Raw genomic sequence first — 16,611 nt, forward strand, 5'->3', positions numbered from 1 at the left:
TTAAACGTTTAATTTTTTCGCGGATTTCGGCGTAGATGCACTGGACTCAACCTTTAGACCACCAGGACACAAAATTCATTAACATACAATGTTAAAGTCTGTTACATGCAGTAATTATCTCCCCTTGAAGACAGCCAACCAGAATTATTTTCCTTCACGCACACTTCACATGATGTGCTAACACTGTTTGAAGTTTTTCTGAAATCCATGAAGTGGTTGAGGAGGAATTGCCCTCACAAAATCAGTATCATACAGTATAATAAATAAAAGTCCAATTATGTCCCCTTGAAGACAATTATTTTCATTCTTGCACATAGTCATATAGTGTGCTACAAAGTTTAACTGAAATCCACAATGTGTTTAGTAGGAGCTATGCTTAGAAAGTCAATATGATGCATCAATTAAACACATATCCTATTTCCAATTATTTTCCCTTGAAGAAGTCAGAATGGAATGATTTTACCTTGGTCATGTCTTCATACAGTGAGAAAAAGACAAAAAGACAGTAAAACTCGCATACAATGGATTCAAGCGGACCAGAGAATAGTGTCCATTATAGTTGAAATCCATTATATGTATAAATCTGACAAAATCTACTATACGCATGTAACGGATTAGTTATAGTCAGGAGGCACTGAACGGTCTACGGAGAATCCCCAGCTCCAATTAGGCTTACATATTTTCTCAATTAAATGCCTGATCTTGAATAGGGTCCTGCCTCATTTAATGACCGGGTCAAACCTTAAATACTATAAGTGCCAGCCAATATGTGCACTAGAAAGGATTACATTTGGTCGAGTCACTCTTTTTCTAAGTCCACTGTGGAGTGGTACCTTAAAATCTTAAAGCCTGATTTGTGTTTCTACAACTCCATAACACCGTGGCCATGCAAAGACACTGATGTGCGTATGACCCTGTTAAAGCTCTCTGTCGCGTTGGTGGGTGTCTTAATGCAATTTGCTGCAGGAACAGTGGCTTTTTCTGGATAAATTTGTCCCTCAACAAGCTCCACTTCTTTATACAATCATCAACCTCCAAACTAATGGCACAGTACATGCAATTTTCTTCCATGAATTTCAGGTCATTTGAGCATGTTTTTCTGACTCTGTGTTGCAAAGTTGGTCATATTTGTGGACTTTTCTGCCAAACATATCTGATCTATGATCTAAATGTAATTGGCGGGCATACTCCAAAAACTATTAAAATATCACGGGAGAGGAAGGAGTGAAACCAGAGAGCTCTGATCTAAAGCGGTTGTCTTTGGTTCGCCACAACCAGGGATACGTGTGAAACTTAACACCATATTACAGAAAAGGCAGCAAGCAGCATTATATTAAAAATCACTGGCCTTGAATAAAGACCTGCCTCATTCAATCACCAGGTCTGAGCACAGTTTGAAAAAAAGTCCGGGCTTTTAATCAAAGAAACACGGTACTCACTTTCCTCGAATTGGCGAGTGTCCGTGCTGAACTTCATTTCATACCTCTGTTGCGTAATCCCAGACTAGTGCTGAACTTCATTTCATACCTCTGTTGCATAATCCCAGACTACTCTGTCCAGCACATGCAAGGGGTTTTTAATGGAAATACATTGTGATGGGGCAGGACGTTTTGTCCGATGTGAGTGAAAATCCATTATACAAAATCCGGTATATTAAAGGATTATTAACTGAGTGAGAGGTTTGTATCGGGAAATATCAGACCGAGGTGTAAGTATAGACTGAGCGTCAGTGTGGTTCGTGCGAAAAACACCACCGTACAAACTGACCAAGTGAGGTTAATAATTCCTTTATTTTATTGCTATTTTATATATAAACATGCAAACTTACAGTATCGCCCAAATATGCTGCTGATGATGTTGGGCTCGTTCACTTTGTTCACCTCCATGAAGAACTTGCTAACACATGGTCCAGTCATTAGCTGGTAAGCTTTCAATCTGTATGTTTTTTTTCCCATTGCTGTTTAGATATTTAATGGAATACGTTCATGTCCAACTTCGTTTTTCTAATCGTGTTTTTAGCTTCCTGGTTTGTAATGAAAATATGCGTTGCGGGCAGACTATCATGGCAACTGGTCTGGATATGGGAATGGAATATCTGACCGGGAATCAGTCAATCAGAACGCGCATAGCATCACAGCCCTGCAATAAACAGTGCTTATTACACGGAAAACCTTTCAAAACATTTGGACTTTTTCTTTTGTCCGGTGAGTGCAAGTGTCCAGTTTATACAATGATGGTTTAGGGGAGTTTTACTGGCTTCAATTGTCAACACTCAAATGAGTTGGCATAAATATTACTAAAGTTCACTTTGATTACCCTTATTATTTATATGACTGTTACCAACTGAAGCACTTTATTAGGTTGTCCAATTATAAATTTTTTTTGTTGTTTCAGGGCTATAATAAACCAACTTAACTTCCAATACATTACAGAAAACGTTTGCGAATCACTGCTCTATCGTATAACAATAAGTTTCATTTAAAGGTGTCTGCACTCTTTGGGTTGTGTGCACTTTATCGTGTACTCCAACACATTGTACCAGTCCATGTATGGAAAACCATTTTTTAAACTTTGACCAAAATGGGCCTCTCTTTAAACTATGCAAAATACAACATAAAGTCAAGACCAACTTGCTGGCCACTGTGTGGTAGAGCTCAATTTTAAGATTTTAAATAATTTTAAGTAAGCACATTTAGTATTGTTTATTTTATGTTTGTTTGTTGGTTTTTCAACAGCATTGCACTTCCTTCCCCTCCGGACTCTCCTCTCCCTCTAAACTCATTTACTCACAATTCAGACACTCCCTCTTAAGGATCCCTTCCTCTCTCCTAACTTGTCCTGTTCCCTCATGATAGAGTTTTCTACATACTGTCAATATTATTATCAAATATTAATGTCTTTGTCTTTACTTTGATGAATTGCCTTTGATCTTGCTTTTGATTCTGTTCTCTATTTTCCATATATACGTGGGCTGTCAATAAAGTAACGGCCCTTTTTATTTTTTTCAAAAACTATATGGATTTCATTCATATGTTTTTACGTCAGACATGCTTGAACCCTCGTGCGCATGCGTGAGTTTTTCCACGCCTGTCGGTGACGTCATTTGCCTGTGAGCACGCCTTGTGGGAGGAGTCGTCCAGCCCCTCGTCGGAATTCCTTTGTCTGAGAAGTTGCTGAGAGACTGGTGCTTTGTTTGATCAAAATTTTTTCTAAACCTGTGAGACACATCGAAGTGGACACGGTTCGAAAAATTAAGCTGGTTTTCAGTGAAAATTTTAACGGCTGATGAGAGATTTTGAGGTGATTCTGTCGCTTTAAGGACTTCCCACGGTGCGAGACATCGCTCAGCGCTCTCAGCCGCTGTTGTCAGCCTGTTCAAGCTGAAAACCTCCACATTTCAGGTTCTATTGATCCAGGACGTCGTGAGAGAACAGAGAAGTTTCAGAAGAAGTCGGTTTCAGCATTTTATCCGGATATTCCACTGTTAAAGGAGATTTTTTTAATGAAAGAGGTGCGGACGAGTCCGCGCGTTGGGACGCAGCCGCCGCGACGCTCCGCCACAGGAAAAACACCTTTGTTGAAAGCCTTAAGGACAAGTTGGAACATGTCCTGCCTGTTAAACAATTTCTCATATACTCACTCCACTGAAAGCCATCAAAAGCCACCTGGATTTTACAAATGGTTACCAACACGGAGGTGTTTTTCCTGTGCCGCCGCACCGCGTCGGCTGCGTCCCGACGCGCGGCCCCGTCCGCACGTCTTTCATTAAAAAAAATCTCCTTTAACAGTGGAATATCCGGATAAAATGCTGAAACCGACTTCTTCTGAAACTTCTCTGTTCTCTCATGACGTCCTGGATCAATAGAGCCTGAAATGTGGAGGTTTTCAGCTTGAACAGGCTGACGACGGCCGCTGAGAGCGCTGAGCGACGTCTCGCACCGTGGGAAGTCCTTAAAGCGACAGTATCACCTCAAAATCTCTCATCAGCCGTTAAAATTTTCACTGAAAACCATCTTAATTTTTCGAACCGTGTCCACTTCGATGTGTCTCACAGGTTTAGAAAAAATTTTGATCAAACAACGCGCCAGTCTCTCAGCAACTTCTCAGACAAAGGAATTCCGACGAGGGGCTGGACGACTCCTCCCACAAGGAGTGCTCACAGGCGAATGACGTCACCGACAGGCGTGGAAAAACTCACGCATGCGCACGAGGGTTCAAGCATGTCTGACGTAAAAACATATGAATGAAATCCATATAGTTTTTGAAAAAAATAAAAAGGACCGTTACTTTATTGACAGCCCTCGTACATATATGCATGTGTGAGAGTTCATGCACCATTATTCTTCTAAATAATCACTCACTGTCAAAGCAGAAATATACACTGAACTGTTGAAGTAATCATTACAACTGCTCCCATGAGAAAAGTAACATTTGTCCTTTTGCTTAATGAATGTGCAGACTGTTTTGCTAGAGCTATGTTTTTGCTGAACACAGATTAATATTTCGGCCTTGAGCAGAGAATAATACAGCCTGTACACTAGTTCAAGGCTGGCGCTGTAATGTCTCAATTTGAAGAACAATTACTATCTGTCTGAAAAGACCACAAGGCGCCTTCCAGGTGCAAAGTGATACAAATATGAATTGACTGAAGAAACACAGCTGTGCCTTGTATATTGTTTTGTAATATGTCTGTGTGCAAATAAATTCAGGAGCTGAGTGGCCGGGCCCTTCGGAGTTGACTGACGGACAGTGACGAGGGGTCATGCTGGCTCTCTCTGATCAGGAAATGAAATTCAGTCTCTAGCGTGATCATTCTTTGTGTTAGTTAATTGAGTTGCTTTTTTTACAGATCACAACTCTGACACCTCACCAATATGACTCCTCTCCACTATCTTCAAAGCTTGATTTCAGACTAATTCCTTAGTTTACTGGATTGGAAAACTGTTACTTCCTCTGAATGTGGATGGTGGAACACAAAGAAAGAAAGAAAAAAGAGTGGTACAAGGAAGTCTCGGCCTGTCTATCCACCCCATCCCCCTCGGTCTCCCCTCGACCAGCTGATGACATGCTACTGGCTTGCATCACATTCGCCATGAAGCCCAAGCATCACAGAACTGATGAGTCAGACATCCAGCTTCATGAGTTTTCGATCCAGATTCTATAGAACAACTGTACTTTCCGTCTCTCTGTGTGTCTCTATCCATGTCTGTCTTTACTCCATTGTCTCAAACAAAGGCAGTGAATGATGCAGCGTCAATGAGGTTAAACATTTAGAGTTTAATAATAAACAAAGCCATTATGCTGTTTGCTATGTTAACCTGACACAGGTTCTCAAAGTTGTGTGGGGAATTGTGGGTGGAGGGTTACTACTCCCAGCAAGTAGCACAGAGGGCTTTTTAAATATGTCAACACAGCCATTAGTGTACCTGCAGGGAAATTACACACACCAGTGCTCTACAGTTACATGAAGCATGAACATGGGGAGGAGTAAGAGACATCAGCCTTTGTCAAAAGCAAACGTCACCCGACACCTTCCATAAAAGAAGCCTCGCTGTGCCACATCATGTACACAGATGTAAGAGATTATCATAGTGACATAGCATAACTGCAGCATGAACCTGAACTGACGTGCCAGTCCCACAATGTGCAACAGGAAAGCATTAAATGTCTTCCTATTCATTTGGAATAACAGTACATGTACAGCTCAGCCTGCTCTATCAGTGGTGACAGGTAAAAAACTGGTGAACTCACTGACTTCTCAATGTTCCCATAACTAAACTGCAGAACACATGATGCTTGTAGCTAATTTCCACCGATAGATGTCAGATAGCATACCTCCTCAATAGATTTGTCCAACAGGAAAACAAACAAAAGCCTGGCAGACAAACAAGCTGAACCACTTCCTTCTCACGTGGTATCCCTTCCCCTCTTTTTAACCCTGTCCCATTTGACCCAAAATGGCTTGGCTCATTCACATAGAACCAGAATTAGGATTCTGGTGCCAAAATCAACTTCATTTTTGAATACAATAGCACAATGTATCCCCAGCACAGAATAGTGTGGATGTACCCTGTGTTATTACTAAAACAGTGTTTGAAAGGCCTCAGAAATAGGCCACTGAAGACAGATCAATGAAATGGCAGTCTTTTTCTATTATTAGCTGTAATCAAGTATCAAGAGGCAGAGTTGTGTTTTCTTCGACTTGAAACCTGTTTTCGTAAAGCTGTCACACGTTCTCTCAGTGTTAAGAAAAATAATTACCTGATAAATCCAGAAATTAGTGATGTTAAATTTGTTTTGAAAAGTAAAAATAGAAAGAAACTAAATGAAATATCATACTTCTCCAGCTGTATTTAGCTACCTGATGCGAGGTGACCTTGCACAATACTATCAGCCAATTTTTTATAATTCTAAATAAATACACAAGCCCATTTCAGAACAATGAGCCTGTGCTGTGGACTGCTGAATCATTCCTGTCATGCATTTATGTTGAGAAACACATTATATGCACCACACACAAGGTACACTTTGCTGTAGTCATTTATAGTCACTGCCTTTTGTCTACTAGACTTCCACTTCTGCCATCTTGCATTTTCAAACGGTTCGATTAATGCATATGACCTGCCAGCTCAGTAGTTTTATTAAAACCCCTTATGCCATATTATACAGATACAAAGGCACCGCAGTAAATACTTACATTTGCTTCACATTAGAACCAGTTAATTACTTCTTGTTCATAGAAATGAAATGTAACATTCTAATCAAGGTGTTATTCCCTCAACCATCTCACATAGGAGGGAGAGGTTTATAAATTGTTATTTGTGTATAACATATTTGAAAAAGTATTTTACAGATTGAGACCAAATTTTATAGAAATGGTCTCCACATCAGGAAAGAGTTAACTAAATTTTGAGCTGGCTATGAATCTATCTCTATATTTTATAAGAATTTTAATCATAGAAATCTACTTTCCTTATGGCATCATAAAACTCTACAGATTTCCACTGAAAGACTGTTGGCAATATAGCTATTATTGCCTCCACGAACCAAATGAGAAGGTACAGAGGTTATGTGATAGCACTTGTCTGTGTTGATTGTTTGACCTCTGGAAGCTCGATCACAAAAACATATGTGGACCAGGAAGAGATGAAACCTTAATAGTAATCCAGATGTCTCTCAAACTTCTTCCTTTATGTTTGTATGTCTTTCATGTTGCAAGATGGGGTTTCCTTTTAGGTAGTGCATATTTTGCTGGATACGGCAAACACGCACCTAGTGACATCTGACCGGATCTCCTCACTGATTGGCTACTTCAAATGACGCCATCGTAGAGGGTATTTCAACATGGCGGCGCCCTCGGCATTGAGTGTTGGTGCTAATTTTTCATCTTTAAATGCCGTTGTTGGTGCCATAAAGTCGTTTCGGAACAGAAAATCACCTACTGTTGGAGGAATTCTCGGATGCTAAAAGCAGCTCAACAACATGGCATAGCCGTGCCCAAAATTATTTCCGCCATGTGGCAAAAATTATTTCCACCGTGCCTGAAATTATTTCCACTGCCGCGCACAAAATTATTTCCACTGGCGCTTTTCGCCACGCGGTGGAAATAATTTTGGGCACGGTGGAAATAATTTTTGCAGTCTTGGTAATTTTCTGTGTAGGGCGGGGATGATAAACAACTCAAGTGGCCTCATTTTGTGTAGCTAACATGATAAATATTCAAAATGCCATGGTAAACAGAAATAATCTCTTAGATTTGTGATTTCGAAAACATGCAAATTCAAGAAAGAATAAAAACGAAAATACAGAAGTCCACGTCAGTGCGTGTGTTTATCCTGTTTTCTCTCTGTCAGTGTCATGTCTGCAAAACCTTCGATCAGTCCACCCCTGGAAATAGTGAATGGTAAAATATGCCAATTTTCAATAATGAAAATCACCAATATCGAGCAACTATCATGAATGTGAAATAAGGAGATCTTAAACTCTGATCGCCTTTAAGTTCCCGCCTGACCGCGGCCGTTCAGTCGTGAATAAATTTAGACGGGCGGCAAAATAGCACAAGCCACATATGGCAAAATATCGTGCAGTTCAACTTTGCCGGAGCTGATTTCATCACAGGTTCTGGTACCGACGACATAATTTGAATTAGCCAATCAGATAGGAGATCCGGCAAACCATCACTAGCTGTAAGTTTGCAGGTCCGGCAAAATATACTGCCTTCCTTTTTATCTCTTTCTACATTCTTGCCTTATGCATCACAAAAATCTAATGTCCTGTTGTTGCAGGTAGAGGTACTGTATGCACTCTCTGAGTTATAATTACTATAAATATTATTTGAAATAATTTTTTCAGTAATAATTAGATTATAACACCGTACGTCCTAAAGCCAACATGTTATGACATTTGAAAAAAAATCAATATAACAATAATAAATGTTATCAAACCCATTCGAATGACTGCATGGCATCACCCGCTGCTTCACCAACAGTAAAGTGTTTAAAACCTCATCCAGGCGTGCAGAGCTGCTTGTGATGCAGCACCTTTTACTTCTCATTAGCTGTGTGCGCGTGCAGTGATTATAGCTAAATGCTAAGTAGCACAACAATCCGAGCATCAACACATTATTTGAACAGATGTAGCACCATTGCGGCCATCGTATGCGAAGTCCACTGTTCAGAGAATCGTCACATTAAAAAAAAAATAAATAAAACGCTGAAAAACAAGTGTTTAAAGAAATACCAAAGCCCGGGGGGTGCTAGCGGCTAAGCTATGCTAACTACCTGCATCTTACCTGATGACGAACCTGTCACATCCAGCTGCCTACACCGCTACCCGAGAGCGCTGTCCGGGAACGCAGAGCGGGACCCGCGGTTCCAAGCAGGACGTCAACAAAAAGAAAAGAAAAGAAAATATTGTCAACCGAGACTACTGTTTCTTTTTAAACTTTCTCGAAATATATTTCAGCGAAAGGCTCAAGTAAACTACCTACACGCTAGCTCGCTAACTACTTTTAAGGCTAGGTTAGGAAGCAACAAGCGATTTTGACAGTTCGAGGAAATGTTGAAGGAGCCTCGCAAAGGGGTTAGTACTCATGTCTAAACAGTAATACCACGTTTATTAAGGCCCGTCTTAGCCATAATAGAATGGAGCTGAAATATATATTAATTAAAATCATAGCAAGATAGCATATGGTTTCACTCTGATGTCAGAATTTGAACTTTGTTGAAGAAACAACGTTATTGCCTCCCCCAGAGTCAGAATGGTACAGTCCCGTGAAGCCAAGGGTAAAGGGAGGGGGGAGTTTGTTACCTAGGAAACAACAGTGAATCTCCCAAGGGGGGAGATGTGGCTACTGATTTATGAACCAGAGCCTGTCTGTCTGTCAGAGCAGTCTGCCTTCTGCCTAACTCTCAGTCTGTCTGTCTGTCTGCCTGCCTGTCTGCCCGTCTGTCTGTCTGTCTGACAGAGCAGTCTGCCTTCTGCCTAACTCTCAGTCCGCCTGTCTGTCTGTCTGTCAGTCCGTCTGTCTGTCTGTCAGAGCAGTCTGCCTGCTATCAACAAGATGAGCACACACAAATCCACTCAACACATTAAATACGATTTGTTCTTAGAAATATTGTGTTAAATCATCATAAGCTGGAAAAGTTCTGCAAAAAGCTTGATTTGATTGTTTTTGAAAAATACAAGCAGCAGTGTTGTTGGTGTCCACCAGACCTGTTTGAAAATGAAAGAAATTTACTGGACAGTCAAGTTTATTTTGAGCTCCAAATCCACGTTTAGAGAGTCAGAGAGTGAATGAAGAAGTGTCTGCTTCAGCTACAGTCACACAGAAACCTTTCAGCTGAGTTGTGTGGACTCGTGACAGTTATTGGAGTTTAAGTATGTTAGGGGAGGTGATGATCTAGTGGTTACGGTGTTGGGCTTGAGACCAGAAGATCCTCGGTTCAAATCCCAGCCTGACTGGAAAATCACTAAGGGCCCTTGGGCAAGGTCCTTAATCCCCTGTTGCTCCTGGTGTGTAGTGAGCGCCTTGTATGACAGCACCGTTTATTGGCAGCAGAATGTGAGGCATTATTTGTAAAGCGCTTTGAGCGCCTGATGCAGATGGAAAAGTGCTATATAAATGCAATCCATTTACTGCTATCAAATAATCAGCAAGTAATACTTATCTTCCTGATTTAATATATTACTTTGAAATGTTCTCTCTCACACACACGGACCCCATTCACTGCATAGCTTATTTGACTATTTCCCTCATTTTCTTTTTTTTTTTTCTTCTTAGCTAAATTCATGCAAAATTCTTTCTGCTGGGTGGTGTGACAGTATGACTGTCATTTCAGTTTTAGATTGAAAGTTTTAAATTCTTCTCATTAGTATCATCATCATCATTATTATTATTATTAATATGTATTTTTCGGGGACATGAACGAGCATCTCACCATGTCATTTAGGTCCTTCAGACTTTTATTGAGCATGACTAATACCTTTCAGCAAAAGTATTGGAACACTTTATATTTCACACATTATATGTTAGACGTCACTGACATTAATGAGTGATGCTCCTCACAATCTGTGTATATATCATCAAACAATAATTTAAAATTGAATAACTGTTACAGAACCTACCATTGGTTTGTGGCTTTTTATGACAAAGTTGTGCAGTTTGTGGCTTCGTCTACCATGGGCAGAGCTCTTTGTGCCATTTCCAGTTTGTGGCTTCGTCTACCATTGGTTTGTGGCTTTTTCCCCTATGGGCACCTCCCCACAAAAAAAATCTAACTACAACAAACAGAAAACATATCCTCTTACCAACTTCACTGGTGGAGGTAATTTCTATTCATCTTCATTACCTGCGCTGTAAATCACACACTCAAAACATATTGCTACTATGTGATGCTTGACAAAGGATCGTGCATGTCCCCATCATTTTACATCCTAATTCATACACAGCTGGCTGGATTTAAGTGACAATGTGTGACACACAGAGACCTGTTGTCAGCAAAGGAGCAAGTCACAAATATCCCCGGAATGAGCGGAGAGGCACAAATTTAGCTCGGCAGACTGCTGCTGCCCAAGCCATGTGCTGCCTATTGAGCTCTTGAACAATGAACATAGCCATCGCAGTCTGTTCTGTCAGGACCAAGGGCCGCTGCCCTGCAAAGCTGCTGGGAATGAAGGCATCACTGTTTGTCAGGATGCTCAGGTCATAGGCAGGATCAAGGATAAACCAACTTCAATATTTCACATTCATTTTAACTGTAGAAATGTATGTGCTTATTATGGCATTGATTATGTTGAAATTCAAATGTGTAGAATTAATCTGTGGTCGGATGAGGTGGCAGTATCTGCTAACGTAATGTAACGAGCTGCTTTTGTTACTGTCACTGAGAGGCAAATATCACATCATGTAATATGTGACAACCCAAGACTTCATATTTACATCCAACATTTAAGGGATTTTAGTGTTTTATGATATGATTTCGACATAATCCTGCTGTTTATAGTATCATACTATAATATGAGAAATGTTTGTCGTCCCCTACTCCTCCCAGGCCCTTTGTACAATTTCCACCAAACCTGGTATGTGGATGAAGATCAACACCGGAGTTGCCCTTAAAGGTTTAGTTTCAGTAAAGGTTAAGGTCTATGGGGTCAAAGGTCAAAATGTGTGTTTCAGTTACTATTTGCACCAAACCCAGCATACAGATTTGCCAAAGGCCAATCACTGGGGTCAAAGTCATTGGATCAAAGGTCAAATTTTAAATTTTGCACTCAGATTTGCACCAAATGTTGCAAACATATGGAATTGGGTTGAAAATTGCTCAGTAAGATCAGATTTGCCAATGTTCAGTCACTGGGTTCAGGGTCATGTCTGTTTTCTGGTCACTCATTGAAGATCATTCTGCTGATTTCTGCCAAACTTGATATGTCAATGAAGGTTGGCCCTGAAATTGCCATTAAAACTTTGCCAAATGTCACGGAATTTGATTTTCAACTCAGTTTTGAACAAATATGGCCGTAGCACACACATAGGTGGATTCCAGTGCAGTCCATTCCACAGCTGCCCTGGCAAAATCAGCCAGAGGTCAATCATTTGGGTGAAGACCAATGCATGAGGTCAACTGTCCAACTGCTGTCGCCCTTAATGTTTTAATGCCTATGGGTGCTATTACTGAAGCTAACCAAAGCTGGGATATTTATTTTAAAAATGTATTCTGCTGAAGTTATTAATTACCTGCCAAAAAGGTGTAATCTACAACTTCATCCCAGTATCATAAATGAAAACAGTGCCCGATTTACAGTTGTGGAGGCCCAGGGGCAAAGTGAGGTGTGGAGGCTCCTACAGTACGCGCGACCTAACATAACACATTAGTAACAGAACTCGAAAATGAAATTTTGCTTAAAAACATTTTATTATATACAAACACACATATCACTTACAAAACCTAAATCAAAACTCTTCTAGCTTTACGTTTATAAAAATTGTACATTTGGACAAAATTGTTTACCAGTTGGCGTAGTAATAGAACATTGGGGAATACCGACTTCCGGTTGAGATTATACTCGATGAATAAGACCAGAAGCTATTACTGTTTTGAAGCTATTATGGTGAAACTGTTACATTTGGTGTAAGTTGTAAGATGTAATATTGCGAATTGGTAATGTCATCGACACAGTCGACGACACCAATTCGACGGTTTGTCATAGTAATAATTTTTTTGTGGAGGCCCCCTATTTGTGGAGGCCCGTGGGCAACTGCCCACCATGCCCCTATGGTTAATCGGGCCCTGAATGAAAATAACACAATGTAATAATTTTACATGACCTCTATTATGGTGTAAAATGCACATGAAAACAATGTCAATGTGACATTTATTGAGGCATATTATTTAGATCATCAAACATCAACAGTCTCAGATAAATTTAGGAAAGAAGCTGAAGAGCTAAATTCCATTATCATTATGTTTCCTATTTAATGAAACTGGGTAGAGAAGAAAGCCTTGGGTCAAGGAAGACCTGATTAGATTTTGAGCCAGATGTGGATCCAGTAAATTAATATTTTTTAATAATGCCTCTCATTCATTCCAGTGTCATTGGAAAACAGCGCCCCCACCTGCCCCAATTGACAGAGGACAGGCAAACAGTAGTGGAGGGCCATGTAGTTTTTAAAAAATCTGTAATCACACAGATTACTTTTTTAAATTCTATATCTCCAAGTGAAAACAGTTATGTACTCTTTAATCCCAATTACATAATCCTGCCACATATAATCATTTAGTCCCAAATCCTGCATTTAATAAAAATAAAGAAAAAGACAGAACCTTAAGAGTTACTCCTTAAAATCAATCAGAGAACAAGAAAAGCGCCAATTTACAGCAAAACAGATCAAATGCAGTAACACGTTCCAGAAAAACAGCATAACTATAGCATATAGTACAAAGGTGATTATAAAATACAGCACATAGAGATCAAGACCAGTCCAGAGGCTTAATGTATTGAGCTCAAACAGAAGGAGGCATTTGTTAAATAATATAATAAAAATAATACAGTTCTCCTGCCTGTATGCTTCTCAAAGTCCCTGGACACCCACACATTTGCTAACAAGTGCACATGCTGTGTGCACGCACAACGTGCCAAAAAACCCACACATACATTTGAACAAAACAGCTAATTTATTTATTTTTTCAAAAGAAGTTTGGTTCACTGAGGTAGGTGTTTAAGGCTGCAATATCCTAATACTCATTAGTCATTCATATCAATAAAAGACGACTATGCAGTTTGCAGATTGTGAGTTTAACTATGAACAAGTAGAATAGATTTAATTTTACCAGACTTGGGGTCAAACACTTTGCATTGTGTTTAAATACAAATACAAATACTTTAGATTTTCAAATTACAAATACAAATACTTTGTACTTTTTCAAATACAAATACAAATACTTTATATTTTGAGTATTTCAAATACAAATACTTTCTATGAACTATAAACAACAAATCAACACAAAAACTGATAAACCGGTGACAATTTATTGTGAAAATAGCATGACCAAATACTATTGATAAGTAAAGGATTGAATGTTTTATCACAAATTCACTATTATAATATTACAGGCAATAATCAAACTATCACAGTATATATTCTGTTTCCATCAATATTGCATCCTAATAATACCCATATTGTATTATTGTATCTCAGTCACAATAACGCGGCGCTTATAGTTTTCTGGTGTGTCTCAACACTGTGTCACAGAGATTCCCAAGTTTGAAAAGCATTTGAAAAAGTATTTGTAAAAGTATTTGGAAATACTTGGGATCAGTGATGTATTTGAAATACAAATACACATACTAAGAATTCAAAATCAGAAAATATAAATACAAATACAAATACTCCGAAAAATGTATTTAAGTATTTTCAAATACAAATACTTTTGTATTTGGCCCCATGTAAGCAACAGTGTATGGAAGTAAATCTGTGCCATTAGAGTTTGAATTTGAATTTTTAAGGTTGAAATTTTTTTTAGCATCAAAACAGAGTTTGAAGTTTAATTTCTTAGGTTGAATATGTTTAGCATTAAAATATTCAGCCTCAAAAACCTCAACCTAAAAAAATTCAACCTAAAAAAAAAAACGTCAAAAAATTCAACCTTAAAGAAAATTCAACCTCAAAAAATAGAAAAGCAGGGAGAAGCAATCGATCCCTATCTCAATCATCCAACGTTTATGGAAGTAAATCTGTGACGTTGGATGATTGAAACAGCGATTGATTGCTTTTCCCTGCTTTTCTATTTTTTGAGGTTGAATTTTTTTTTTAGGTTGAATTTCTTTATTTTTTTTTTAGGTTGAAATTTTTTTTAGGTTGAAGTTTTTGAGGCTGAATATTTTGATGCTAAACAAATTCAAGCTTAGAAATTCAACTTCAAACTCTGATGGCACAGATTTACTTCCATAACAGTGCAGACTGCTCCTGTTATTTTACCACGACACTCGATTGATAAGAAGTTTTGAAATCAGTTGATTTGCATATGCAAAAACATGCCATATGGCACGCACATATACAAGCAATGCATGTATTAAATGACCATCAGTAAAGAAAAACAAACTAAAGCAGATATGTCTGTGCAGTCACTGGTGGGTTTGGATCTGACATTTGTTGCAGCAGCAGCCTGTAGAGTGGACCATGGGATCATCTGAGTGGGCGTCAGGCAGAAAAACAAGCAAAGTATCTACACTGCTGCACTCCTGGTTTCTCCAAAACACAAAGTGATGAGATCACATTGGAACCGGCTTGCCCACGCAGACGCACACAAAACACGAGCAGGCCGAAAGCGCTCACAGCAGCCCCTCTGCACGCACACCTACACACAGTGGACAAAAGCTCTTTTGTCAAGGATGGTATTGATCCTGGAAATCTGGGTATGTGAAATGAGAACACATCTGATTAGACAAGCTTTTAACCCAAATGCTTAATGCAGCACAGGTCTGACGGAAAGAGCTTACGGCCAACACAAAGCCCAGTGAATCAATTTGATTGATTGGAGGGAAATCACCTGAGTATTTTTGACATCCTGTGACTTTGAGGGGCGTTTTACTCATCACATGGCCTAAGTAATGATGGACTGAATCACACAATGATCTTTAAATCTGTGGCACCCTGTACCCAGTGATGCAGAATAATTTGTCCAATAAGAAAGGACTGATTATACGTCATTATAACTCATCTGCTCAGTTTATTTCTTCATCTATTCATCCAGGATTCATTTCAGCATGAAAAGATATGTTATATTATCCATAGAAACATCCAGCTATCCAGCTACATCAATCCATTTTCTATACCTGCTTACCCCAATTAAAGGTCACATGGGGCTGGAGCTGGAGCCTATGAAGCGAGGTACAGCCTGGACAGGAAGCCAATCCATCACAGGCCCACATATAGACAAACAAACACATTCACACCTGCACACACACCTACGGGGACAATTTAAAGTTTCCAATTCACCAAATCTGCATGTCTTTAGAAGTGGGAGGAATGGTGGAACCCACTCAAACACGGGGAGAACATGCAAACTCCACACAGAAAGGCCACAGGTGGGAAGCAAACCCACAACCTTCTTACTGTGAGGCAACAGTGCTAACTGTTTTTTTTTCCGTACCTTCATCAGATGAATGTGGTTGGGGTTTCATGCATCTACAAAATCAGACACATGTATGACTGTACATGCATAAACTATCCATCTACAAGCAAAGACTAGGTGTGAAGCAACTCCTTTTAGACTTCTGTGACATATGTCACAGGAGTGCATGAGGCTGTGTGAAAGAAATGGACTTTTCACCTCACACACCTGTACAGGACACTGCAGCATATTTTAAAATAGCAATATAGTGGTTGATGTAAGAAAAGCAACATTTGATATCTGCAACAATCTTATTCTAATAAATTCAAGCTTTAATTAAAACCAACCAACAAACAAACAAAAAACATTAAATCTACTGTCTGATGCATGACAACACAAAGACAGCTGCTGGTGAGCACACAGCAATATAATGACTGCAAAAACCTGACACACTGCAGAAAACCACCTACACAGTGAGACAGATCAGCTCTTATACTGA

At 39.4% G+C, this 16,611-nt stretch overlaps 1 protein-coding gene and 1 long non-coding RNA gene across 2 annotated transcripts in view; one reads left to right on the plus strand and one right to left on the minus strand.

Moving 5' to 3' along the window:
• Positions 1-9,025, minus strand: part of LOC117516344 (muscleblind-like protein 2a) — a 200,057-nt gene extending 191,032 nt beyond the window's left edge. Inside the window, exon 1 of the mRNA XM_034177312.1 lies at positions 8,792-9,025. The gene's annotated coding sequence lies outside the window, so the exon portion shown is untranslated. The remainder of the gene's footprint in view (positions 1-8,791) is intronic.
• Positions 1,389-14,964, plus strand: LOC117516419. The gene is made up of 3 exons (XR_004562401.1): positions 1,389-1,492; positions 3,234-3,241; positions 14,954-14,964. It is a non-coding gene; the product is annotated as an uncharacterized LOC117516419 (long non-coding RNA).
• Positions 14,965-16,611: the final 1,647 nt, after the last annotated feature.

Source organism: Thalassophryne amazonica, chromosome 1 (genome assembly GCF_902500255.1).
Source record: "Thalassophryne amazonica chromosome 1, fThaAma1.1, whole genome shotgun sequence".
Classification (NCBI taxonomy): Eukaryota; Metazoa; Chordata; class Actinopteri; order Batrachoidiformes; family Batrachoididae; genus Thalassophryne; species Thalassophryne amazonica.